Consider the following 27,364-nt stretch of genomic DNA (forward strand, 5'->3'; position numbering starts at 1 on the left):
CTGATCTGGAATACAATTAGAGATATCGCTGAAAAGCGGTTGTCGTGTAAGTATGTGATTTGGACACAAATTTCTTATTCTCTGGAATGAGATTTTCACTCTGCAGCGGAGTGTGCGCTGATATGAAACTTCCTGGCAGATTAAAACTGTGTGCCCGACCGAGACTCGAATTTGGGACCTTTGCCTTTCGCGGGCAAGTGCTCTACCAACTGAGCTACCGAAGCACGACTCACGCCCGGTACTCACAGCTTTTCTTCTGCCAGTACCTCGTCTCCTACCTTCCAAACTTTACAGAAGCTCTCCTGCGAACCTTGCAGAAAGTTTGGAAGGTAGGAGACGAGGTACTGGCAGAAGTAAAGCTGTGAGTACCGGGCGTGAGTCGTGCTTCGGTAGCTCAGTTGGTAGAGCACTTGCCCGCAAAAGGCAAAGGTCCCGAGTTCGAGTCTCGGTCGGGCACACAGTTTTAATCTGCCAGGAAGTTCTTATTCTCTGTTTCATGTATTGGGGTCTTCCCCTGTCGCAGTGTGACACATCTCTTGCTCGGTCTTCCCAGATTTCTTAAGGCTTCGGGAGTAGAGTTTCTTGCTTTGTGAGCTAAACTGTCACTCTTCATTTTGTCTAGAAAGCCACTTAGGGTTCGAAATGCAAACGCCGATATCTTATATTTAAGTTTTCCATCGTGATGGAAACGCAGTCTTGTGATAAGCTGACATCACGAGTAAGTTGGCCTCTGACTGCAAAAATGGCACAAGTGCGCGCTAAAGTTACGATACAAACTTAATTACGTATGTAGGTAATTCAACTATAGGTTTTGATGAATGAGTTTGCCAGTATCAAAGTATGTCACACAAATATCGGTATCTTTTGAATGCATTGACCAGGGGCTTAAGTTTTTACACCACCAGGGGACCGTAGACGCTAGTATTTAACATAAATTTCAACTTGATACCTCTACCCGTTCTAAAGATAAAGGGGTGTTAAAAGACTGTCTGAGTGACTGACTGACGGACAACAAGTGATCGTAGAAGGGTTCTGCAATGAACACACAGGCCGAGTTGGGGGGAAGCAGGTGACCTTCAGTTTCTTTTTATTGTGTAGTGATCGACTTCAATCCGTCTGCACCTCCGCAGATGCATCCGGTGTATGTAGATCGGTTAGATATGAGATATGTGTTTCATAGGATCACGCCATGCTGTCTTCGCACTCCAGCAGTATCGGTTACTTGAAAACCTGTTGCGTCGGCCTTAATCTGAGGAAGAAGCTTCCGAGAATGTATGTTTACAGCACAAACTTGTATAGTCAAACCGGTACAGAAGAGAATCGAAGCGTTTGATATGTTGTGCTGTAAAAGGTTCTTCAAAGTTGGGTGGACTGATAAAGAACGAACAGGTTCTCCCCAGAATTGGGAAAGAAAGGAACATATGGAAAACACCGACAAGGAGATGGGACAGGAGTCTAAGAGACGTGAGAAGAAATGGTTCAAATGGCTCTGAGCACTATGAGACTCAACTGCTGTGGTCATCAGTCCCCTAGAACTTAGAACTACTTAAACCTAACTAACCTAAGGACATCACACACATCCATGCCCGAGGCAGGATTCGAACCTGCGACCGCGTGAGAAGAAATCAGGGAATAACTTCCATGGTACTAGAGGAAATTGTAGAGGGTGAAAACTGGAGGGGAACACAGAGGTTGGAATACATCCAGCAAATAATTCGGGATGTAGGGTGAAAGTCCTACTGAGAGATGAAGAGGTTGGCACAAGAAAGGAATTCATGGCGGGCAGCATCGAACCTTTCACAAGACTGATTAAAAAGAATGAAAAAAGAAGGGTATGCATACGAGGGCGTGCTAAAAGTAAAGCCTCCGAATTTTTTATTGTGTTCTCAATATGGGTTCAGGCATTAAAAGTCATTTATGTTACTCGGTCGACTTTCCCGCTTCGCTGATGCCATTTGCAACGGTCTGCCGCTAGAGGGCTCTGATTTGTAGCGTGTACCTTGGCGGCGTGTAGCGTAACTCATGTCGGTGCGCGAGCAATAGCCTGCTGTAGTAGTGTCACGGCTCCTCCACATCCGATTTTCATCTGTTTCCAAAACTTAAAGCGCATCGTCGAAGACATCACTTTGATAGTGACGAAGCGGTGCGAGCAGAGGTCGAGTTGTGCCTCCGCCAAACACTCTGCAGTGGCGTTATCAACACAGTGGTCATTAGTTGGGAGAAATGCACTGAACTCCCATAGAAGCTGATGTAGGTATGCGTATTCAAATACAGAGATACGTAAACGGGCAGAATACGGCGCTGTGGTTGGCAACGCCTTTATAAGACAACAAGTGTCTGGCGCAGTTGTTTGATCAGTTACTGCTGCTACAATGGCAGGTTATCAAGAATTAAGTGAGTCTGAACGTAGTCTTATAGACGGCGCACGAGCGATGGGACACAGCATCTCCGAGGTAGCGATGAAGTGGGGATTTTCCCGTACGTTTATTTCACGAGTGTACCGTGAATATCAGGAAGCACGTAAAACATCAAATCTACGATATCACTGCGACCGGAAAAAGATCCTGCAAGAACGGGACCAAAGACGACGGAAGAGAATCGTTCAACGTGAGAGAAGTGCAACTGTTCCGCAAACAGCTGCAGATTTCAATGCTGTGCCATCAACAAGTTTCAGCGTGCGAACCATTCAATGAAAGATCATCGATGTGCGCTTTTGGAGCCGAACGACCACTCTTGTATCCGTGATGACTGCACGACGCAAAGCTTTACGCCTTGCCTGCGCCCATGAACACTGATATTGGACTGTTGATAACTGGAAACATTTTGCCTGGTCGGAGGAGTCTCGTTTCAAATTGTATCGAGCGGATGAACGTGTACGGGTATGGAGACAACCTCATGAATCCATGGACGCTGCATGTGAGCAAGGGAATGTTCAAGCTGTTTGAGACTCTGTAATGGTGCAGTTGGAGTGACATGGGACCCCTGATACGTCTATATACGACTCTGACAGGTGACACGTACGTAAGCATCCTGTCTCACTACCTGCATCCATTCATGTCCATTGTGCATTCCGACGGACTTGGCCAATTCCAGCAGAACAGTGCGACACCCGACACTTGCAGAATTCCTACAGAGTGGCTCCAGGAACACTCTTATGAGTTTAAACACTTCCGCTGGCCACCAAACTCCCCAAACACGAACATTATTGAGCATATCTGGGATGCGTTGCAACGTGCTGTGCTCCACCCCCTCTTGTTGTTGTGGTCTTCAGTCCTGAGACTGGTTTGATGCAGCTCTCCATGCCACTCTATCCTGTGCAAGCTTTTTCATCTCCCAGTACCTACTGCAACCTACATCCTTCTGAATCTGCTTAGTGTATTCATCTCTTGGTCTCCCTCTACGATTTTTACCCTCCACGCTGCCCTCCAATACTAAATTGGTGATCCCTTGATGCCTCAGAACATGTCCTACCAACCGATCCCTTCTTCTGGTCAAGTTGTGCCACAAACTTCTCTTCTCCCCAATCCTATTCAATACTTCCTCATTAGTTATGTGATCTACCCATCTAATCTTCAGCATTCTTCTGTAGCACCACATTTCGAAAGCTTCTATTCTCTTCTTGTCCAAACTATTTATCGTCCATGTTTCACTTCCATACATGGCTACACTCCATACGAATACTTTCAGAAATGACTTCCTGACACTTAAATCAATACTGGATGTTAACAAATTTCTCTTCTTCAGAAACGCTTTCCTTGCCATTGCCAACCTACATTTTATATCCTCTCTACTTCGACCATCATCAGTTATTTTGCTCCCCAAATAGCAAAACTCCTTTACTACTTTAAGTGCCTCATTTCCTAATCTAATTCCCTCAGCATCACCCGACTTAATTAGACTACATTCCATTATCCTTGTTTTGCTTTTGTTGATGTTCATCTTATATCCTCCTTTCAAGACACTGTCCATTCCATTCAACTGCTCTTCCAAGTCCTTTGCTGTCTCTGACAGAATTACAATGTCATCGGTGAACCTCAAAGTTTTTATTTCTTCTCCATGAATTTTAATACCTACCCCGAATTTTTCTTTTGTTTCCTTTACTGCTTGCTCAATATACAGATTGAACAACATCGGGGAGAGGCTACAACCCTGTCTTACTCCCTTCCCAACCACTGCTTCCCTTTCATGTCCCTCGACTCTTATAACTGCCATCTGGTTTCTGTACAAATTGTAAATAGCCTTTCGCTCCCTGTATTTTACCCCTGCCACCTTCAGAATTTGAAAGAGAGTATTCCAGTCAACATTGTCAAAAGCTTTCTCTAAGTCTACAAATGCTAGAAACGTAGGTTTGCCTTTCCTTAATCTTTCTTCTAAGATAAGTCGTAAGGTCAGTATTGCCTCACGTGTTCCAGTGTTTCTACGGAATCCAAACTGATCTTCCCCGAGGTTGGCTTCTACTAGTTTTTCCATTCGTCTGTAAAGAATTCGTGTTAGTATTTTGCAGCTGTGACTTATTAAGCTGATAGTTCGGTAATTTTCACATCTGTCAACACCTGCTTTCTTTGGGATTGGAATTATTATATTCTTCTTGAAGTCTGAGGGTATTTCGCCTGTTTCATACATCTTGCTCACCAGATGGTAGAGTTTTGTCAGGACTGGCTCTCCCACGGCCCCCCTCTTAGTCTTACGGATTTATGGATAGCTCTGGAGGATTCGTGGTGTCATTTCCCTCCAGCACTACTTCAGACATTGCTCGAGTTCATGCCACGTCGTACTGCGGCACTTCTGCGTGTTTGCGGAGGACCTACACGATAGTAGGCAGGTGTACCAGTTTCTCCGGCTCTTTAGTGTATGTTCGTCACTGGGGTGAGTGTGTTGAGAAAATGTTGACGTGAAGAATAAAGAGATGAAATGCTAATAGAGTTTATTTTATTAAAAAAGTTGAAGAGTTTTACATAAAAAAATTCGGTTTACTTTTGAGCACCCAGTTATATGCCGTTTCAAAGTCTTTGCCTCAAACGTATAGGGCTGATAGAAAACGTCATGGGAAACAACTTTTGTTAGGGACAAAATGTCCCATGATGCTTCTCAGCAATGCTAGTCTTCTTTTAATTGAATATGCCAGCTCTAGGACGACGAGATTTTAGGTAACTAGCGTAAGCAAAGTTCCGTATGTGCGTACTACCGTCTCCAGTAAATTGAAGTAATGTTCAACAAGAGAACCTTGAGAATGAGATTTTCTAATCGGAGAATAATATTTTAGGTCAGCCTGCCTTGTTTCATGAGGAGCATATGACGGGATTACACGCTAGACACACCCTGCTTCCTCTCGTGGGCACAACCAATTACAAAAGACGCCTAGCGTCGCTATGAAGCCTCAGCGATCATATTGTCTTTAGCAAAATTTGTTCCGCGTGTCGTGATGTGTCGCCCCTAGTCGTCCGAATGAAAGAGTCGGGAGTACCCTGAGTGCACAGCGGTTTACGACCTGCGCGTTCTACGCTGCCTCCGCCCCCGCATCTTGTGGGATGTTTAGTGAGGCCGCGGAGCGCGCTAAAGTGCTAAGCGAAGCGACACGACGCGGTCCCCGCAGGGCCGCGGCGGGCATAAGTTGGCGGCGGCGTCGCCTCCCCACGGCGACGTTGTTGCCTGCACACCGGCACTCTGACGCCGCCCCCTTATCCCCGGGGCCCGGGGCACGCAGCCCGGCCAACTTCCCCCAACAGCGCGCATTTCGCGTCGCCTGTGCCCGCGGCGCTGTTTGCTCTGCAGAGAGAACAGCGCGATGGGGTGAGGAGGGGGGGGGAGGCTTAACTCTTCTTCGGCACCAAAAGTGTATTCCTCGCCCCTTCAGCGGTGCTCAACTTCAAAGAAAATCCCGCCCTCTCCCGATGGCGGCCGGGAGCCCACGTGCAACCCCGGCACGAGTTTGTGTAACTGCCGCGATTGCGCAAGGGAATAAGGCTAGAGGGGCGGGGGTGGATTCCCTGCGTCTGAACGTGGAAGCACCCGCTTTCAAACTCGGCTCTGTGAATTTTTCTTCGGCATTGGCAGATTGTATGTTAGCTGCCGTCTACCTCCACCTGGCACCCGCGAATTTTCCCGGCCTAGAGTCTCCCGTACGTGACCAGCGTTTCACTTCGTCCCAGCCATAAAAGCGGAGTATTCCAAAAGTAAGGGGCAGTAGGACCACCGACTTGGCCCATCCTTCACACAATTGTGATGGTTGTAATACATCTCTCTCTCTCTACTAGCATATGCTTCTCAAGAGTTTGTGATATATCGTGTTTCGTTTAACGAGCCTCTTGTACACCGTACCAGAGCGCCAGGCGTCGAGCAGCTGGGATCAGCCTATGAGAAAAACCCAAGATATACATTTTAAAAAATCATATTTTTGGCCGGCCGGGGTGGCCGAGAGGTTCTAGGCGCTTCAGTCGGGAACCGCTGCTGCTGCTACGGTCGCAGGTTCGAATCCTGCCTCGGGCATGGTTGTATGTGATGTCCTTAGGTTAGTTAAGTTTAAATAGTTCTTAGTCTAGGGGACTGATGACCTCAGATGTTAAGTCTCATAGTGCTCAGAGCCATTTGAACCATACCTTCGGACGGTATCTAATAGATATGCGTGCTCTCGAACAACGAAGAAATTACCAGCTTGCTGAGTACTAGAACAGTTTTGAGATTTCAAGGGTAAAGAAAATACCCCAGAAGAGTGTGCTAGGGCCGTCAGTATTACCGATTTATGTAAATGATATGGTGGATAACGTGGGAATCTGTGTGTGGGTGTTCACTACCCATCTATTGTACACTGTGAAGTCGCAAACTCATCGATATTGTACTGAAATATGGGAATACCTCCAGATGATCGACGATTGCTGCAGGGAGCGGCAGTTAACTCTGAATTAAATTTAACGCAGTCCTCATGAACCGGTGAATCAAGTACATATTCACTCACTGGAAATGGATATAAATGTAAAATATCTAAATGCCCTTAGGTTAGTTAGGTTTAAGTAGTTCTAAGTTCTAGGGGACTGATGATCTTAGAAGTTAAGTCCCTTAGTGCTCAGGGCCATTTCTTTCATATTTTTGTTGGTATTTTCAAAACAATCGAAAAGCAGCGGAATTCGAAGAAGTTTCAGTGGTAAAATAAGCAGAAAGACCGGGCGACAGACAAATGTTCAAATGTAGTTCTGACCGCCGAGCCCCACTTTCACGCGGTTGCCAATCGTAGCACATGTTTACCGAAGATGAGCATGGCGGTATGATTACAGTCCTGCTTGTTTTTAATTTAATCTATTTATTTTTTAACAGTGTGTCACGGGAAAGCTTCCATAATGAAGAGCGGAGCATATCGCGAATCGGATAGCTAGTCACCCTGTGTACGTCTACGCCCAAGCGAGTCCTCTGCAATCCACACTTCGTTCGGCGTTTGTTCGGCGGAGGCTTCGTAGAAGCACTTTCAGACTATTTCTGTATCGCCCTACTTTCGTATAGGATATGGGTAAAGTCAATGATTCATTCTTTCCATGCGAACTCTGATTTGTTCCGTATTACTAAGGTTTGTCCCTATGTACGTAAGAGTAAAAAAAAAAAAACTTTGCTTTCGGTGGATAAAGTGAGTGAGTAGAATTTCGTGAACATATCTCACAGCAATGCATGATTCCTTTAGTTTAATGACTGCCATCGCAACTCGCGTATCATATCCGCGACCGTTTCTACCGGTCCCTTGTCCGTTCGAAACTAGACTATGGGTGTTTCGTTTATGCACCTGCACGTCCGTCCGTTCTACGCCATCTCAATACAATCTACCATCAGTGGAATAGTATGCTCACTGGCGCCTTTTACACTAGCCCGGTTGAGAGTCTGTATGCAGAAGCTGCCGAACTACCACTATCATACCGGCGTGATGCCCTCCTTAGCGGATACGCATACCATTTTTCTGCCTGCCCGACCACCCCTCCTATGCCTCCCTCTTCGACGAGTCCCTTGACCACCAGTATGAGCGTATCCTTCTGCGTCACCTCCCGGAGTTCTCTTTCGGCTACTGCTCCGGCAGCTTAACTTCGCCCTACCTGCCACGTTCCCGACGGGTGTGAACCCTTCACTGCCTTTGCTTCGTGCTGTGGCCCATGTTAATCATGGATTTCATTCGCTCCCTAAGGACATTACTCCAGAGTCGATCCGTCGCTCTAAGTTTCTCGAACTTCACACGCAACTTCGTGTACGTTGATGACTCTAAGACCAACCATGGTGTCGGGTTTGCTTCCTGACCATTTTCGGTATCGGTTTCCAGAACACTGATCGATTTTTACAGCAGAGCTCTTCGCCCTCTATGAGACCACGCGGTATGTGCAGCGACACAGGCTTTTTAATTGTGTCATGTCCTGCAATTCTCTCAGTGCCCTCAGAGCCTCTGTGTGCTGTACACAGTCCAGCCCTTAGTGCAACGGATCCAAGAAAGCTTCCATTTGCTCACTGTTGAGGCAGCCGCTTTGATGTTCATGTGGCTTCCTGGTCACGTCGATCTGGTGGGAAAGGAGGCTGCTATCACTGCCGGGAAGACTGCAGTCCTTTCTCGACTAGCGATTAGCTCTTCAGTTCCTTCGGATGACCTCCGTGTTGACGTGTGTCGCCAGATGGTGTCGCTTTGGCGCCACCACTGGTCGTCTCTTCATGGGAACAAGCTCTGGGGAATTAGACCTTTCCCAGTGGATGGCCGACCTTCTCTCCGCCCACTCTTGCGAAGAGATCATTTTAGCTAGGTTGCGAATTGGGCACTGTCTTCCTAGCCATCGCCATCTGCGGATTGGTGGCCCCCCCACCACTTTGAGCTCATTGTCATCAACCATTGACCGTTCGCCATTTCCTGATTCATTGCCCTTTTTTTAATCACTTACATTCCCGCTTGTATTTGCCGTCTGACATATCAGCCACTTTAGAGAACGACGCGCTTGCTGTCGACCGCGTTTTACTGTTTATGGGTCGTAGCAGTATGGCGAACGACGTTTAATCTTTGGTTCGGGACGTTCCTTACATCTACGGCGTATTTGGTGGACCTTCCTCCACGGGGAAGTTGTTGTTTTTAGCTCTCTTTCCTTCCGTCGATCGGGCTGGACGTATAGTCGCTTTCATCTTCATTTACTTATTGGAGTTCTAAGGTTATGACATGGGCACTTATGACCTCAGTTGTTTTTGTGCCCTGAAGCAAACCAAAATAAGACGAAACAAGTTGCCCTTCTTTGAACTTCTTACATGCTTCCTTCAGTCCTATCTAGTAAGGACCCCCTAGCACACAGCAGTACTACTCCAGAAGAGGACGTAGAAGCGTAGTGTAGACAGTTTCGTTAGTAGATCCATTGACTCTTCCAAGTCTTCTGCCAATGAAAGCAGACTCTGATTCGCCTTCCCCACAACATTCTCTGTGTCATGTGTCCAATTTATATTACTGATAATAATAATCCCTAGGTATTTAGCTGAATCGACAACTTTTCAAATTGTGTCATTTATCGTGTAATTCAGATTTAACGTATTCGTTTAGTAGTCCTGTGTATGGTTACTAAAAGCAGAAATGCAATGACTAAAGAAGCATTCAAAAATAAGAGTAATTTGTAAACGAACAACTACCTTACTTAAGAAACAAGAATTAAAACATTTATTCGAAACATGCTACCTACGGTTGTGAAGACTGAACTCTGAGGAAAAAAGGAAAGAAAACAATAGAAGCGGTAGAGATGTGGATGTGGGGAAAAGCTATAAAAATCATAGGGTGAAAGCAAATCCAATGAACAAATACCGAAAGGAATTAAAGAGAAAGGGGCATTGATTAACATGACACATACAATAAAACACAAATTAATTGAACACCTGATTTGACGTAACGGCTTCATAAAAGCATCTTCGAAGGCAGAAACCTGGGAAAAAAGTGAAGAGGCAGAGCCAGGACACCCACATTACAAAGTATTATCAGTGGAATGATCTGTAGCTACTACATCTGAATGGTGCTGATGGCGGGGGACAGAGAAGGACGGCTACATCAACAACGTGGTGGCTTTAGTGTTTCTAATAACAGTAATAATAATAATAATAATAATAATGGAAGTCTGCGGGCTTTCGTGGCCGTTGTCATTACAGTTAAAATCTTCTGGGTTGTTAGGCCACATCATATTTCCTCTAAAATATAGGCGTTTCCACCCTTCTGCAGGTATCTTCTTCAGGATCTTCCGGTATCCACAGTGTTCTAGCAATAGTGGACACCGGAAGATCCTGAAGAAGTCCCTGCAGAGGGGTCGAAACGTCAATTATTTTAAAGGAAATATGACTTGTCATAAGAGCCCAGAAGATCTTGACTTTTATAATAACAACAATAATAATGGTAGTAGTTGTGATGTGGGGGACGTCACATGATCGATATTAATTCAGTGGCGCAAGCATTATTCTTAGCAGCGGATTACATCTTTCACAAACACGCTATTCTCACACGTTTGAAATGCGTACAGTTCTTTTCATAGACCCGAGGATGAAGTAACATGTTTCCCGCGACCTCCTCAACTACATGACTGAACTACACCGTTATCCAGCCGTATTTTCTCTGGTATGAAAGCAGAACTCTACACTCGGCACAATCGTTTGATCACTGACGTCATCCACTCAGTCGCGGCGCTGCTGGCAGCTGATGTATACGCAGGCAAATGACGCGCAGCCACCACGAGCAGTCGATTTTGAGCATGAGGTCGCTGGCGTAGCACGGGCCCTGGCTCAGCTGGAGACGGTAGTGACAGGGACAGAGTCCAGACACAAAATTCAACTGAAGCAAAGCTGCCAAATCAATAATAACAGCAAAGCCTTTATGACGGGGTGAAGCTGGGAAACTGAAAGACAGAATTACTATGCAGGGAAAGATACACTGCCTGATAAGTGTTTACAATGTGGAGTGAAATTTACAAGGCCTCATAACATTTCTACCCCCTCTGGTCTGGAGAGATGGTGAAGGGTGTCATAAAAGCCGTTGTATCCTGTACTGAGGCAAGCTGGTCCATAACTGTTGTACCAGCTGGTCTGTAATATCCTGAATACCGGCAGTGTGATGGCGTCGACATCCGAGCTGGTCACACAGCACACGGCCTAGACCTAGCTGGCCACGGTGCTACCTTAAGATCACGCGCGTAGTTCATAGACACACCTGCCATGTGTCAACGAACATCGTCCCGTTCAAAAATGGCGCAACAGTATCGTCGTGTGAAAGGTGACACACGACGACACAGGAAGTCCGTGACATACCGTTCTCCCGTCAGAGCTCCTTCAGTCACCACCAACCGTGATGTGACATGGTACGCGATGACTCACCACGCCAGACGCCAGGAGTCGGGAGTCTGTGCCTCTCCAAATCACTGCATGAGTGTGTCTCTCCCGAGGTCGTCGCCATATTACACGACGATGTTCTACGGGGAGAGTGCAGAACCATAGTTTTTCACTCAGCACAGTGTGAAGTCACCCACGAACAGTCCATGCTACCCTGTCACGCCACCACTCCAAACGCGGCCGTTTGTTTTCTGGTGTTAACGGCAGCCAACGGCATGGGGCGGTAATTGCCTGGTCGGGCTGCTGCTGGTCTCCGACCAGAGGTGCTGCAGGACACAGAATGTTGCAAGATCCCATTACTTGTTGTCGGACGGCAGGCTCATATGTGAAGGGCTTGCCATGTGCTGGGGCCACAGTACGCCGGTCCCGGCCTGTGGCGATCACACGTAGACGACCGAACATTGACGGTGAATATGCCCGCTCTCACGCTCCCACGCAGTCCGACATCGGGGCGCTGTGACATCTGAATTTGGACATTGCAAGATTCTAACAGTTTCCCAAATGCAGATACACGATGGGGCCCCTTTTACATTCTTCCAGCTGCTGAAAACACTCTCTCACACGTGTACGCGGCTCCTGCAAGCCCCTCGCAGTGAGCGCTCCACATCTGTCGCTAATCACGCCCCTTATATAACGAATGACGGTCGGACCAAGATACTAGCATTGGCTAAAACGGCATTCCTATCCCAGAGAAGTCTATTAAAATGAATCATAGGCCTTAATTTGAGGAAGAAATTTCTGAAAATATACGTTTCGAGCACAGCATTGCAGGGTAGTGAGACACGGACAATGGGAAAACCAGAAGAGAATCTAAGAATTTGATATGTGGTGCTACAGAAGAATGCTAAAAATTGGGTGGCTAATAAGTTAAGGAATGTGGATGTTCTCCACAGAATCGGAGAGGAAAGGAATATAGCCTATATGTGGAAAACACTGACACGGAGGACAGGATAATGGGAGATCTGTTAAGACATCAGGGAATAACTTCCATGGTACTAGATGCAGCTGTAGAGAGTAAAAACTGTAGCGGAAGACATATTGGAACGCATCCAGCAAATAATTGAAGGCATAGGTTGCAAGTACTACTCTGAGATGAAACGTTTGACACAGGAGAGGAATTCGTGGCGGGCCACATAAAACTAGTGACAAGACTGATTACTGAAAAAACGAAAAAGATAAGCTAACGGGCCTGGTAACGACACTAAATTCGAAGAGCGCTAATGCATTCTGCTGAGTTTTGTACCTGTCACAGAGAATGGCATATTTGTCTACTTATATACCTGCTGGTGGTGAGAACGTGTTCGAACTTTACATTGATATCCGACTGTGTCTTCTCACAGCTTCACGTTTTCTGTCAGATAGTCTAATTACATGTGTGTTACAACCGCACTCTTTAAGTATTTTCACAGTGTTTTCGCTGGAAACTCTGTAAAACGATATCGAAGATCGCCGCTACTTTATCCTCTTCACTCCTGAGATTTTTCTCTTTTAAAAAGAAAACGAAGTATTTTGCACAAAACTAATAAACAAGTATGACAAGCGCAAATGAAATGTTGTTTGATGATTCACTGTGGTATTCACGTCTCATTTATCGTGAAAAGATACTAGTCTTTGATACTAGCCTTTACTTCGTATTTTCATTCCCCTTCGTTCAATAAGAAGATTTTATCCAGTAAATTGTATTTGCAGATGCACATAGACAATAGGAGTCTTAATGTCAATATTTTTGAATTATACGTTTTCCAATACCGATTGCTGTTGATACTGTAATGCAACTTCATAATGCAAGAAAATAATAATCGTACAATAATTTGTTACTGCCAGCACATAAATCTATAAGTTATGTTTTATAATAGGTTTCAAAACAATTTATTTTTCGCAATACGTAAATAAATTCCACATTTGACGCATACGTCTCTTATATTAGAACTGCTGCCACGTCTCCTGCATTTTTAGGCATTCCTTGCCTCAAAAAATTTTCATTCTTGGCTTTTTTTTCACATTTTGTGCAGTGACGTCCTGGCACGACATGTTAACATTCTTATTGTTTTTATCAGTCAGTTTCAGCAAGCTCAGAACGACTATCTGCAGTCAGAAACAAGAATTCGTCATCTTTTCATACAGATAATTATGCTTTTCTGTCATTAAAAAGAACTTGCAGTTGCTCATCAGTTAATATTTCGCGCATTCCTGTAAAGTGTGTGATAATGGTTATTTCAGTATTCCAGTATCGAAGGCCAAACTGAAAGTAGCAAATTGCATTGTGACACGAGGTCCACTTACGAGAACGTTCAGAAAGTGGTTTATTTCATAGTAACGAACAAAATTTATAAAAATCTGAACTAATTCTCAACATCTAGAATAGCGAACGTCAGGTAAAAAACACAGATTCTATTCTCAAGATCTAGAATAGCTAAGTAGATTCCCAATTTATTGTTTAGGCAAAATAATCATTTACACAACTTTCCCGTTTGTACAAGCAACTTTTTCCTGCTTTCGATCAGCTGTAAACTAAAACACACCGTGCGAGGTGGCGCGGTGGCTAGCACACTGGACTCGCAATCGAGAGAACGACGGTTCAAACCCGCGTGCGGCCATCCTGATTTAGGTTTTCCGTGGTTTCCCTAAATCGCTTCAGGCAAATTACGGGATGGTTCCTTTGAAAGGGCACAACCTACTTCCTTTCCTAATCCGATGGGCCCGATGACCTCGCTGTTTGCCCCCCCCCCCCCCCCCTCCGCCCCCCAAATCAACCAACCAATGAACCGACCATACTAACAAACGATTCGTTCCACGCAAGTTGCTGCGTCCTAGTTTTAAAACTAAGAACTAGTGAGTTCGTAACCACGGACCATCGGTCTAAAAGCGGAAAAATACTCCTATCTACTGGGGAAAAAGGTAATGAACTAAGATCCGCATGTGTGGAACGGAGGACCGAAGAGGTTAAACACATTTACTACGGGTCTGCCCAGACTCTGTAGCCTTGGACTTGGCTGTAGAAACAGAGTCGGCTCTACCACTCGACGTGCCTCAGAGGTCAGCCGTTCATACAGCAGTGACTGGCTGGCTGGTTGCGTGTTTCAGCACAAGGCTAGGGAGCGTCCGAGCGGCTGCTGCTAATCGGCGCTTCTCTGCGAATCGTTCAGCTTGGGCGGCGGGCCGAACCAGACTCACATCTCAGCGCTGCCGCTGTCTGTCTCTGCTGCCCGGCAGGCACAAACGAAACGCCGCTGCTCGTCGGCGCGAGCTGGCGCAGCCCCGCGTTGCGCTTCCCTCTCGTCCGTAGCTCGGAGCTTCCGCGGCTCGGTGCCAACGTTCCCTCGCGTCCGTGACGGTGTGCGGCGCACCAGACAAACTTCTCGACTAACTGCCCCGCAAATTAGTCGGAGACGTTTATCGGCCAACCTGGATTTCTTCTTCACGCTACTACAAATTGAAAATCGCCCTGAGTGAGGTTCGACAGCCTCGCTTTGACTCCAGAGATAGGATTGAGCTTCACAAATTCAAAGTCAATAATTAAACGCCCTCTAGCTAACTACTTTCGAATAAGATTCGGAGATGGGACCATTGGACTGGAGTAAGTTCACCGCTGACAGTTCAGTGCCCCGTCTCCAGTGTCTTACTAGCAGCTCCCGCCATTAATTAGACAACAGCGAAACAAGTACACAGTCCAAAGTCAGTAGGGAAAAGGTCACTCAAAAATACGGCACTAATATTTGCACGGCAACAAGCGAAATTTATTGCCATGAATTAAGCGTAACCAAGTCCGTCACTTGCGTGCCAGAGGGTACTTACGCAGTACGGTGCCTCTTGTTAGCGATTGCTTCCCGTTCCAGTCACGTACGGAGCGTGAGAAAATTGACTGCTTTCGTGGTGAGGCAAAAGTACACCCCAATAACGTTATATGCAGGTGTTGTCATCTAGCGAGAAGCTTTCTGAAGTTCTGAAAAATACCAGTGACCAATCGGGCGATATACAGAAGGCTGTGAGCGATAAAATGTGGCGGGGTGCCAGCCGAAGTGGCCGAGCGGTTAAAGGCGCTACAGTCTGGAACCGCACGACCGCTGCGGTCGCAGGTTCGAATCCTGCCTCGGGCATGGATGTGTGTGATGTCCTTAGGTTAGTTAGGTTTAAGTAGTTCTAAGTTCTAGGGGACTTATGCCCACAGCAGTTGAGTCCCATAGTGCTCAGAGCCATTTTGTGGCGGGGTATGTCTATAGTAGGACTGTTGATATTTATAAAAATATCGGGATATTAAATGTATGTCATGATATCCTCTCGATATATAACGGGAAATACATCGACGTACCTGCCTGTGAAAATATTGGACGCGCATAGTAAATATATTGCCAGTTTTAGAGCTGTATATTTAGGAGGTTCTACGCAGAATCGGAGAGGAAAGGAATATGTGGAAAACACTGATAAGGAGAAGGGACAGGATGATAGGACATCTGCTAAGACATGAGAGAATGACTTCCATGGTACTAGAGAGAGCTGTAGAGGGCAAAAACTGTAGAGGAAGACAGAGATTGGAATACGTCAAGCAAATAATTGAGGACGTAGGTTGCAAGTGCTACTCTGAGATGAAGAGGTTAGCACAGGAAAGGAATTCGTGGCGAGCCGCATCAAACCAGTCAGTAGACTGATGACAAAATAAATAAATAAATAAATAAATTTAAGTACTGATTTATTATTAGATATTCGGATACATCTTGTCATTTATGTTTCTGTTCATCATTTCGAGCAATTGTTTTTGAAGACGGCGATGTGGATACATAAAAATTGTTTTTAACGCTACTGCTGTGCCATTTCTTCATATCGGAAATCTTGCTATTCCATTCAAACCGGCACCCCCAGTGCAATCGGACTCCTTCTTTTGTGCCACATACACTTGATTCACACAGTCAAACAGAAAGATTGGCTGTGATGAAAGTTCAAAAACGTAATGACACTCTTTCCCAGAGTGAAAGTAAAATTATGTTACACTGCAATTTCAAACGAACAACATCAAGTACTTACTGAAAATTGTGAAAAAAATACGATATAAAATAAAACATCGGCACTCGAAATCGCCATTTTGATATCGATTTACCTCCAATATTTATCGATATTTAATCAAAAATTATCGATATATTGGTATTCTATAAACAACCCTAGTTAATAGTTGGTACAATGGCTCAGTTTTAAGAAAATGAAGTCAAACCACTATGTTTCCGATTCCAAAATTGTCTGAACCTGCTAATTATGTTCGATAAGGTCACTTTCGGTGTGAAAAATGCGGAATATGTTGTGGGACATCGTGGAGTATTGCCACCTCAGTTCCCACAGTTTCATGATGTTCTGATAGGTGGCGGCGCTATGCGAAGCCTTCAAAATGGCGTCTGTAAGGAGATTGCGTTCCGAGCAGAGAGTTGTCATTTAGTTTCTTTTGGCGGAACACCACACAATGTCTGATATTCATTGGTGTTCGTAGAATATCTAAGGATACTGGCAGTGAACAAAAGCACGGTGGGTCGTTGAGTGAAGCGTCGGTCGCTATCGCAACAAGATCGCGCAAACCTCACAGGTCTCCCGCATGCCGGCCGGGAGCACACAGCTGTGACTTCTGCGATGTTGGAACGTACAGACACTCTCTTTCGAGGTGATCGACGTATCGCAATCAAACACCTCGCTGCTCAGCTGGATGTAGTTGGTCTTGCTGACAAACGCGTTTAGCAGTTGGGATACTCAAAGCTGCGTGGCTTCCTCGCAGCCAAACAGGAGACCGTGAAGAGTAATGAAGGACGAAACATTTGCCTCAACGGTGGATGCAGTCCGCGGGAAGCAGTAACTGGGTGATGGGGAGGTTATTGATACAGCAAGGCGATGTCTCCAAACAAGCCTTCTCAGTAAGGTGACGTCATGCTGTCACATTGAATGGGAAGTATGTTGAAAAATACCCTTTTGCAGCCAGAAGATTGGAGATTAATATGATGTATTGGAATCTTGAATAAAATCAACCTGCTTTCTGAAAAAAAGTGTGTTGGATTACTTACTAAAGGCCCCTCGTACGTTATACACTTTGTTTTCAGACATTACTGCACTCCTCAGTGACTCTACTGATTTATATGTAGTGGGACCAGTATGTCGAAGCAAACTTCATGAAGTATAAAAAAACATTGGTATGCGATACGACCAAACGATCTTCAAACTTTATATTGAAAATGTGTACGCGCAATTTTATGTTTTTGATTTCATGAGGATCAATGTGTTTTGGTACTTGTGAAAGTATATGTCTTCGCATCGCGTACCAAACATTCTCTGTGGGGGAGGGATCAGTAGGTTGGACAGGCCTGTGAAGGGTCCGCACGCTCGTCAATGTGTTTGGGTGTGAATTGCAGCGGGGGGGTCTTGCATTGTCTTTATGCAGTACGCTGCTCAGTAGCGTAGTGGTGAAAGCTACGACAACAGAAACTACCAGTCTTGCGAACACTGGCGCTCGCTTCAACAACTCATAAATCGCTTTACTATTGACTGACCGCCACAAACACAAGCGAGACTCATCGCTAAAAACCTAGGAATTCCACTCGAATGTCTCAGCTGACTGACTCCACACCATGCCAGTAACTGTTTGTGGGACGGTGAACGACGTATGGAAACTCCAAGTCTCAGCCTGCTTCAAATCATTTCTTGCCAAGAGTCGGTGGCTACACGCTGCCTGCAACCCTGCCCGGACGGTGTCTTGTCTTGTGACAGCCAGAGCGAGAGCAGCACCAGCAGCAGCGAGTACTGTTTGTATAAAGCGTTTATTTTGCATTTTGTTTACGACCTTCCACTAAGGAAGGGATTCTATTTGTGTTTATCTGCTCTGCATAGTAACTAACAGTTCTTGATAAAACTTTACGTAGTTTTCGTGTTAGATTTCTTAGTGTTTTCTTGATCGTTTAGAACAGAAAGCGCCCTAAAACCGTCTTTTGTTTGTTTCGCGGCCGTTAGCCACTAGTCACTTGAATCAGCAGTTGTCTTGTGACAGCCAGAGCGAGAGCACCAGCAGCAGCGAGTACTGTTTGTATAAAGCGTTTTTGTACTTATTTGCTGCGCTTAGCTTTTAAATAGTTTTTCTGCGAAAACCTAGCGTAGTTTTCGCGTCTCGTATTTCAGTGAGTGTTTCTTGATTATCAGAGTAGCTCATCAGAAGATTATCTTGGGAATTTGTCACCGTATAGAGTAGGGTAAACATAGTCATGTGTAGGGACTGTGGTTGTTGTGAGCGGACGCAAGGAGAATTGGCCACTCTTCGGGGGCAGGTGGAGGCTTTGTCTGTTAGGCTCATCGAGCTCGAGGCGCAGGCGTCGGCTCGTAGTGGCGTTGGGGCAACTGTGGTGAGACCTATGCCTACTTCGGTGGCCTTGGAATCACATGGAACCCCTGATGTCGCTGCGTCTTCCGGCAGTGAGCATCTTACCGGTCAGCCATCACTCCAGGGTGAATGGCGGACATTGGTGGGCTCGCGCGTGCCTGGCCGAAAGGCGAAGGTGGGATCTGGCCGCGTGGCAGCTGCCTTACCCCTTTCCAACAGGTACGGGGTGCTTCCTAGTGGTGATGACATCGTTTCCGAGCCACCACAGGATGCCTCGCCTGTTGGGCCAGTGGCCGATTCTCCGGCAAGGTCCCGACAGTCACAGAGGGCGGGCCTATTAGTTATAGGGAGCTCCAACGTTAGGCGGGTTATGGAGCCCCTCAGGAAAATAGCGGGTAGGTCGGGGAAGAATGCCAGTGTGCACTCGGTGTGCTTGCCGGGGGGTCTCGTCCGTAATGTGGAGGAGGCCCTTCCGGCAGCTATTGAACGCACTGGGTGTGACCGGCTGCAGATAGTAGCACATGTCGGAACGAATGACGCCTGCCGCTTGGGTTCTGAGGCCATCCTTGGTTCCTTCCGGCGGCTGGCTGATTTGGTGAAGACAACCAGCATCGCACGCGGAGTGCAAGCTGAGCTTAATATCTGCAGCATAGTGCCCAGAGTCGATCGCGGTCCTCTGGTTTGGAGCCGTGTGGGAGGGTCTAAACCAGAGGCTCAGACGACTCTGCGACTATAATGGTTGCAAATTCATCGACCTCCGTTATTGGGTGGAGAACTGTAGGGCCCCCCTAGACAGGTCAGGCGTGCACTACACACCGGAAGCAGCTACTAGGGTAGCAGAGTACGTGTGGCGTGCACACGGGGGTTTTTTAGGTTAGAGGGACCCCCCCCCCCCCCCCTTGGGCGAAACGATAAAATACCTGACGGCTTACCAGAGAGGACATTATCATCGTTGATAAAGAACGTCCGTCCTCAGAGACCAAAAACAGGAAAAGTTAACGTAATATTGGTAAACTGCAGGAGTATCCAGGGCAAGGTTCCTGAATTAGTATCTCTTATTGAAGGAAATAGTGCGCATATAGTATTAGGAACGGAAAGTTGGTTAAAACCGGAAGTGAACAGTAACGAAATCCTAGACACAGAATGGAATATATACCGCAAGGATAGGATAAACGCCAATGGTGGAGGAGTATTTATAGCAGTAAAGAATTCAATAATATCCAGTGAAGTTTTTAGCGAATGCGAATGTGAAATAATCTGGGTTAAGCTAAGTATCAAAGGTGGGTCAGATATGATAGTCGGATGCTTCTATAGACCACCTGCATCAGCAACCGTAGTAGTTGAGCGCCTCAGAGAGAACCTGCAGAACGTCGTGAAGAAGTTTCGTGATCATACTATTGTAATAGGGGGAGACTTCAATCTACCAGGTATAGAATGGGATAGTCACACAATCAGAACTGGAGCCAGGGACAGAGACTCTTGTGACATTATCCTGACTGCCTTGTCCGAGAATTACTTCGAGCAGATAGTTAGAAAACCAACTCGTGAAGCTAACGTTTTAGACCTCATAGCAACAAATAGACCGGAACTTTTCGACTCCGTGAATGTAGAAGAGGGTATCAGTGATCATAAGTCAGTGGTTGCATCAATGACTACAAGTGTAATAAGAAATGCCAAGAAAGGAAGGAAAATATATTTGCTTAACAAGAGTGATAGGGCACAAATCGCAGAATATCTGAGTGACCACCATCAAACGTTCATTTCTGAGGAAGAGGATGTGGAACAAAAATGGAAAAAATTCAGAAACATCGTCCAGTACGCCTTAGATAAGTTCGTACCGGCTAAGGTCCAAAGCGAGGGGAAAGATCCACCGTGGTATAACAATCATGTACGAAAGGTACTACGGAAACAAAGAAAGCTTCATCATAGGTTTAAGAGTAGTCGAATCATAGCTGATAAGGAAAAGCTGAACGAAGCGAAAAAGAGCGTAAAGAGAGCAATGAGAGAAGCATTCAACGAATTCGAACATAAAACATTGGCAAACAATCTAAACAAGAACCCTAAAAAGTTTTGGTCATATGTAAAATCGGTAAGCGGATCTAAATCCCCTATTCAGTCACTCGTTGACCACGATGGCACCGAAACAGAGGACGACCGAAGAAAGGCAGAAATAATGAATTCAGTGTTCCGAAACTGTTTCACTGCGGAAAATCGTAACACGGTCCCTGACTTCAGCCGTCGCACGGACGCCAAAATGGAAAATATTGAAATAAACGATATCGGAATTGAAAAACAACTGCTATCACTTAGTAGCGGAAAAGCATCCGGACCAGACGAGATACCCTTAAGATTCTACAGTGATTATGCTAAAGAACTTGCCCCCTTTCTATCAGCAATTTATCGTAGATCGCTGGAAGAACGTAAAGTACCTAGCGACTGGAAGAAAGCGCAGGTCGTTCCCATTTTCAAGAAGGGTCATAAATCAGATGCGAATAATTATAGGCCTATTTCGCTTACGTCAATCTGTTGTAGAATAATGGAACATGTTTTGTGTTCTCGTATTATGACGTTCTTAGATAATACAAATCTCCTTCATCATAACCAACATGGATTCCGCAAACAGAGATCATGTGAAACTCAGCTCGCCCTATTTGCCCAAGAAATTCACAGTGCCGTAGACACTGGCGAGCAGATTGATGCCGTATTCCTGGACTTCAGGAAGGCATTTGATACGGTTCCGCACTTACGTTTAGTGAAAAAAATACGAGCTTACGGAATATCGGACCAGGTTTGTGATTGGATTCAGGATTTCCTAGAAGAAAGAACACAACATGTCATTCTTAACGGTTCAAAATCTGCAGATGTAGAGGTAATTTCGGGAGTACCGCAAGGAAGCGTGATAGGACCTTTATTGTTTACAATATACATAAATGACTTAGTTGACAACATCGGTAGCTCCGTGAGGCTATTTGCAGTGACATGGTTGTCTACAAGAAAGTAGCAACATCAGAAGACTCGTACGTACTCCAGGAAGACCTGCAGAGGATTAATGCATGGTGCGACAGCTGGCAGCTTTCCCTAAACGTAGATAAATGTAATATAATGCGCATACATAGGGGCAGAAATCCATTCCAGTACGATTATGCCATAGGTGGTAAATCATTGGAAGCGGTAACGACCGTAAAATACTTAGGAGTTACTATCCGGAGCGATCTGAAGTGGAATGATCACATAAAACAAATAGTGGGAAAAGCAGGCGCCAGGTTGAGATTCATAGGAAGAATTCTAAGAAAATGTGACTCATCGACGAAAGAAGTAGCTTACAAAACGCTTGTTCGTCCGATTCTTGAGTATTGCTCATCAGTATGGGACCCTTACCAGGTTGGATTAATAGAAGAGATAGACATGATCCAGCGAAAAGCAGCGCGATTCGTCATGGGGACATTTAGTCAGCGCGAGAGCGTTACGGAGATGCTGTACAAGCTCCAGTGGCGGACACTTCAAGAAAGGCGTTACGCAATACGGAGAGGTTTATTATCGAAATTACGAGAGAGCACATTCCGGGAAGAGATGGGCAACATATTACTACCGCCCACATATATCTCGCGTAATGATCACAACGAAAAGATCCGAGAAATTAGAGCAAATACGGAGACTTACAAGCAGTCGTTCTTCCCACGCACAATTCGTGAATGGAACAGGGAAGAGGGGATCAGATAGTGGTACAATAAGTACCCTCCGCCACACACCGTAAGGTGGCTCGCGGAGTATAGATGTAGATGTAGATGTAGATGTAGTCGTCGTCTGTTCATCAGAGCCAGTGGAACGGTCCTGGTGTAGTCCTACAAAAACCTGAGGCTATCCTTCATGGCACGCTGTTTTCCTGAGTCCATATACACTCAAGAGAGAAAGAAACTGGTACACCTGCCTAAATATTATGTAGGACCCCTGCGAGCACTTAAAAGTGCTACAACACTACATGGACACGACTGATGTCTAAAGTAGTGCTGGAGGGAATTGACACCATGACTGCTGCAGGGCTGCGAGGGGGTGGAGATCTCTTCTCGAGAGCACGTTGCAAGAAATCCCAGATATGCTTCATGTCTGGGGAATTCGGTGACCAGCGCAAGTGTTTAAACTCAGAAGAGTGTTCCTGGAGCCACTCTGTAGCAATTCTGCAAGTGGCGGGTCTCGCATTGTCCTGCTGGAATTGTTCAAGTCTGTCGGAATGCATAGTGTACATGAATGGATGCAGGTGATCAGACAGGATGCTTACATACGTGTCACCTGTCAGAGTCGTATCTAGACGTATCAGGGGTCGCATACCACTCCAACTGCACACACCCAACACTGTTACAGAGCCTTCAGCAGCTTGAACAGTTCCCTGTTGACATTCAGGCTCCATGGACTCATGAGGTTGTCTCCATACCCGTACACGTCCATTCGGTCGATACAATTCGAGACTCCTCCGACCAGGCAATATGTTTCCAGTCATCAACAGTCCAATGTTGGCGTTGGCGGGCCCAGGCGAGGCGTAAAGCATTGTGTCGTGCAGTCATCGAGGGTATACGAGTGCGCCTTCAGCTCCGAGAGCCCATATCAATGATGTTTCGTTGAATGGTTCGTGCACTGACACTTCTTGATGGCCCAGCGTTGAAATCTGCAGCAATGTTCGGAAATGCTGCACTTCTGTCACGTTGAACAATTCTCTTCAGTTGTCGTTGGTCCCGTTCTTGCAGGGTCTATTTCCGGCCTCAGCGATGGATATTTTAGCGGATTCTTGATATTCGCGGTACCCTCGTGAAATGGTCGTACGGGAAAATTCCCAGTTCATTGCTACCTCGTAGATGCTGTATCCCATAACACCACGTTCAAAGTCACTCACATCTTGATAATCTGCCGTTGTAGCAGTGGTAACCGATATAATAACTGCGGCAGACACTTGTTGTCTTACATAGGTGTTGCCGCCCGCAGATCCGTATTCTGCCTGTTTAAATATCTCTGTATTTGAATATGCATGCTTGTACCAGTTTCTTTGGCACTTCAATGTAAAAGAAACGTGTTCTACATTCATTGCACTACAACCAAGTGTTTCTGCGATTTGTTGGTACGAAGCCCCCGTGTCCCTCATGCCGGATAAAATGATAAAGTTTTGATCGTCATATTCCAGAGGTAGGGAAGCGCGGGAGTTTCGGTAGCGTTCGCTGTCAACACTTTCCGTTTCCCTGAGTGTAGATGCTCTTCTTCTTTGTTGTATTATTTCTCATTTATTGCCCACAGTGTCATATCTACTGCTTTCTTATTTGCTTGTACTGTTCTTTTAGTTATTTACTAAATCTTTTTAGTTCTAATCTTTTTACATTTTTAGTACTAACCTTTTACATCCATATATGACTCACAAAACTTTGAAAATTATCTTGATTCGATACACACGGTTATTAATCATTTCTGTTGTCTTTAAAGTTAGACAATGAATGCAATTTGGAAACTGCCCTTTCGTTCCAATGAGTTTGTCGCTGTTAAGAAGGCTATTGCCAGCCAGGCGGGCACGCCGACTTTAAGCGATGCCACCTATTAAATAATTAAGGTTTGTGTGAAGATCAGTTTCATGACTGGCTGTTGAACTTCATAAGTTAATCATGATAACTTGTAGATGTTCGCTCTGTTTATTCAGATTTTTCTTGTCACGCCAGTCAACCACAACACCACTGCTGAGATGACCCCATTTCAAATATGATTCAACAGTTGTGTACTGCTGTCATCAGCAGATACGGCCAACACGGCCTCGTAAAACACGTGGAAGTCTGCAACACCATTCGTCGGATCCAGTTCCTGCTGCGACCGTTTTCATTCGCAGAAGATGCCATTACCGGCTCAGTTATTAAGGCACGCCTAACTGCCCTTCTTAGAGCTTCGGTGTCATCATCTCTCCTGTACTGCAGAGCTAGAAAAGTGCTTCAGCGCCAATTTTTGGCTCAGTAAAGGATCAGTTACTATTTTTTTGCGCAGTTGAATAAAAAAAATTCACTTGTTGAAATTCCACCTACTCTATTTCATTAATAATGACTTTATCATTAGATATTTGTTCTAAAAATAAGATCGCAGTAGCCTCTGCCTCTAGAATTGTAAGTCATATTTCGTGTCTCTGGAATACGCCCACAGCGTAAGAGATATACCGTAGTTCCCTGGTTGCGTGATTACGTGAAACATTTCGGTATGGTAGCCAGATTGAAAAGTCTTCGGCGGAAAGGCCGGTTAATTCAAGCCGCTCACGAGAAAATGTAGTACAGGCTTCGCCTATCAGCGAGCATAAATCATGAAGGCAATTTTTAAATCGGCTGCGGTCGGCTCCCGATCGTTATGTTTCCGTGCGAGCTACCGTCCGCCAATTTCTGAGCAATATCGTAAAAAGGAACGAAGTGGTTTCCCGTGCAGCAAGCGATTTTAGAGGTAAGTTTATTGTAAGGTCAGAATAATAGATGAGAAGAGGAAATTAATTGAGTTTCATTGCTGCGAAATGGAAACGCCTGTCTTAGTCTTTACTTAACAAGGTAAAAGCAATTGTACGAAGTGAGTTTTGGGACAAGTAAAAGCGAACATTTGTCTTCACAAAGATAGATGGTGAAATTGTCGAAGTGTACAATATCGTGATTTTGTTACGTAATACATCCGGCGTCCTTACCAAAACGACTTGAATTCGGAAGGATTGGCTACTACTCAATAAATTGTTATGGAGTAAATCGATAGTATGACGGATACATTGGTTTATTATAACCATTTTTTTTTTCATTTACTTTACACTGAGTCATCAACATGGTCTGCAGGTAGAAATAGTTTGCTTCGACTAAATTGTATTGACAATCTCTCAGTCCCTAGCATAGCTACTCGTATGGACGCAGCGGTGTGCTGCAGCCCCGCTTAACAGAGAGTACGGAACGCGTCACTCCATGAGAGCGTACCAGCAGCCAGCAGAGCTCAGCCGTCACTGCTCTGTGTTTGTTCGCAGTGGGTATTTCGAATTAAACAGACCCGTCGTGCGTTTCGAGGAGCACGCATTTAATATCGCGAGCACTCAGAAGATGCGAAAAACGCGACTATGATGATTTCTTGACTTATATTGTGTCATCGTAGATCGGGAGGTTTTCCAAAAAGCACAGAACTGAACGATGTCGACTTCTGTAATAGATGCGTCGACGTAAGGAGTCCAGGAATATACGAGATCCCGTACCTGGGAAAACAGCTGGGCGAACATAGACATGACGCTAGACTAGATTGTTGGTAACCACTGCCACAAGGGTGACACAATGTCAAGGACACCAGACCGCCGTTCTCTCGTCCGCTTACTGGGACTCTAAGACGTCGCCGGTCACGGAGAAGGAAGATTAGTGTTTAACGCCAACCGCAGAAACTGTGCGAACAAAGTGTTGGGGGCTCGAAGCCGAGACAGCTAGATTGCGCCGCGACAACGTGGGCGAGTATTTATGCTGACGCTCACGGCCGGAAGACCAACGTCATACAGGTCCGTTTCCGTGGTTCGTTTTGCGAGAGTTAACTCTGGTAGAGTACTTTTACGGGTTTGCTGGAGACACAGTACGGGTGACAGGTGCAACACAGTGTGCGAGCGATATGGCGCGACAGCTGGATACGCACTGCGAACCTGGAGTACGCGGGATGGTACGGTTCCTGTGGGCAAAATGTCTGAGTTGCACAGAGATTTATCTTGAAATCGTGGCACTATGTGGACCAATTGCAGTTCTCCTCCCTCTGAGCACTATGGGACTTAACATCTGTGGTCATCAGTCCCCTAGAACTTAGAACTACTTAAACCTAACTAACCTAAGGACATCACACACATCCATGCCCACTGCAGGATTCGAACCTGCGACCGTAGTGGTCGCGCGGTTCCGGACTGAGCGCCTAGAACCGCTAGACCACCGCGGCCGGCACCAATTGCAGTGTCACTGCCAGCCGCAGTGAAATGGTACCAACAATTTGAGCACGTGATTGTGGTGTGAACTGCAGCGGGGGGGGGGGGGGGTCACCCCACAGTCCGTATCTTGCACTATGCGATTTCCACCTTCTCGATGACCTGAAATATTACCCTGTTGGAGAGGGGGGAGAGAGATTTTCCAAGAACGAGGTCTTTCAGACAGTAGTTATCGAATGGCTCCGTATCCAGTTCTATAGTCGAGGAGCTGAACAATTGGTAGAACATCCCGACCGTTGTCTACAGACCTGATGACCGTGTTGAGAAATAGTGTCATGTTGTCTGTATCACTTCGGTGTGTAGTGCTGTATTCAGCAAAAGTTGCTTGGCCTGCCATACTAATGAGAAGCTACAGTTTGGAGCCGCCTTGTAAAGTGGCTCAGCGGTTCCTACAGCATGTCAAGACAGTTCACGAGACTCTGTGTCCTGAATTTGTCACAACTGCACAATGTCTTGTTGGTTTACAAAGTTAGATGTGTCTGGTAAATTTGCAGAGATCAAAAGGATTTTAAAAAAGTTGGTTTTCTGTATTAGGGTGCTTTTCAGATATGTTAAAAAAACATGAATGCATCAGTCACATCTATATCTGTACTGCGATAGAATGCGTCCATTGTCACTTGTCTGTTCTAGCCGCGAATGGTGCAGCGGAAGGAAGATTTCTGGTAAGCGTCCGTGAGGACTTG

General features: G+C 45.7%; 1 protein-coding gene and 1 non-coding gene across 2 annotated transcripts in view; both read left to right on the top strand.

Moving 5' to 3' along the window:
- The window catches only part of LOC124802439 (protein FAM151A), a 360,086-nt gene that overhangs the window by 176,842 nt on the left and 155,880 nt on the right, over window positions 1-27,364 (top strand). The window lies entirely within an intron of this gene.
- Window positions 383-457, top strand: Trnal-caa. Its single transcript has one exon. It is a non-coding gene; the product is annotated as a tRNA-Leu (tRNA).

The sequence above is a fragment of the Schistocerca piceifrons genome, chromosome 6, assembly GCF_021461385.2.
Source record: "Schistocerca piceifrons isolate TAMUIC-IGC-003096 chromosome 6, iqSchPice1.1, whole genome shotgun sequence".
NCBI lineage: Eukaryota > Metazoa > Arthropoda > Insecta > Orthoptera > Acrididae > Schistocerca > Schistocerca piceifrons.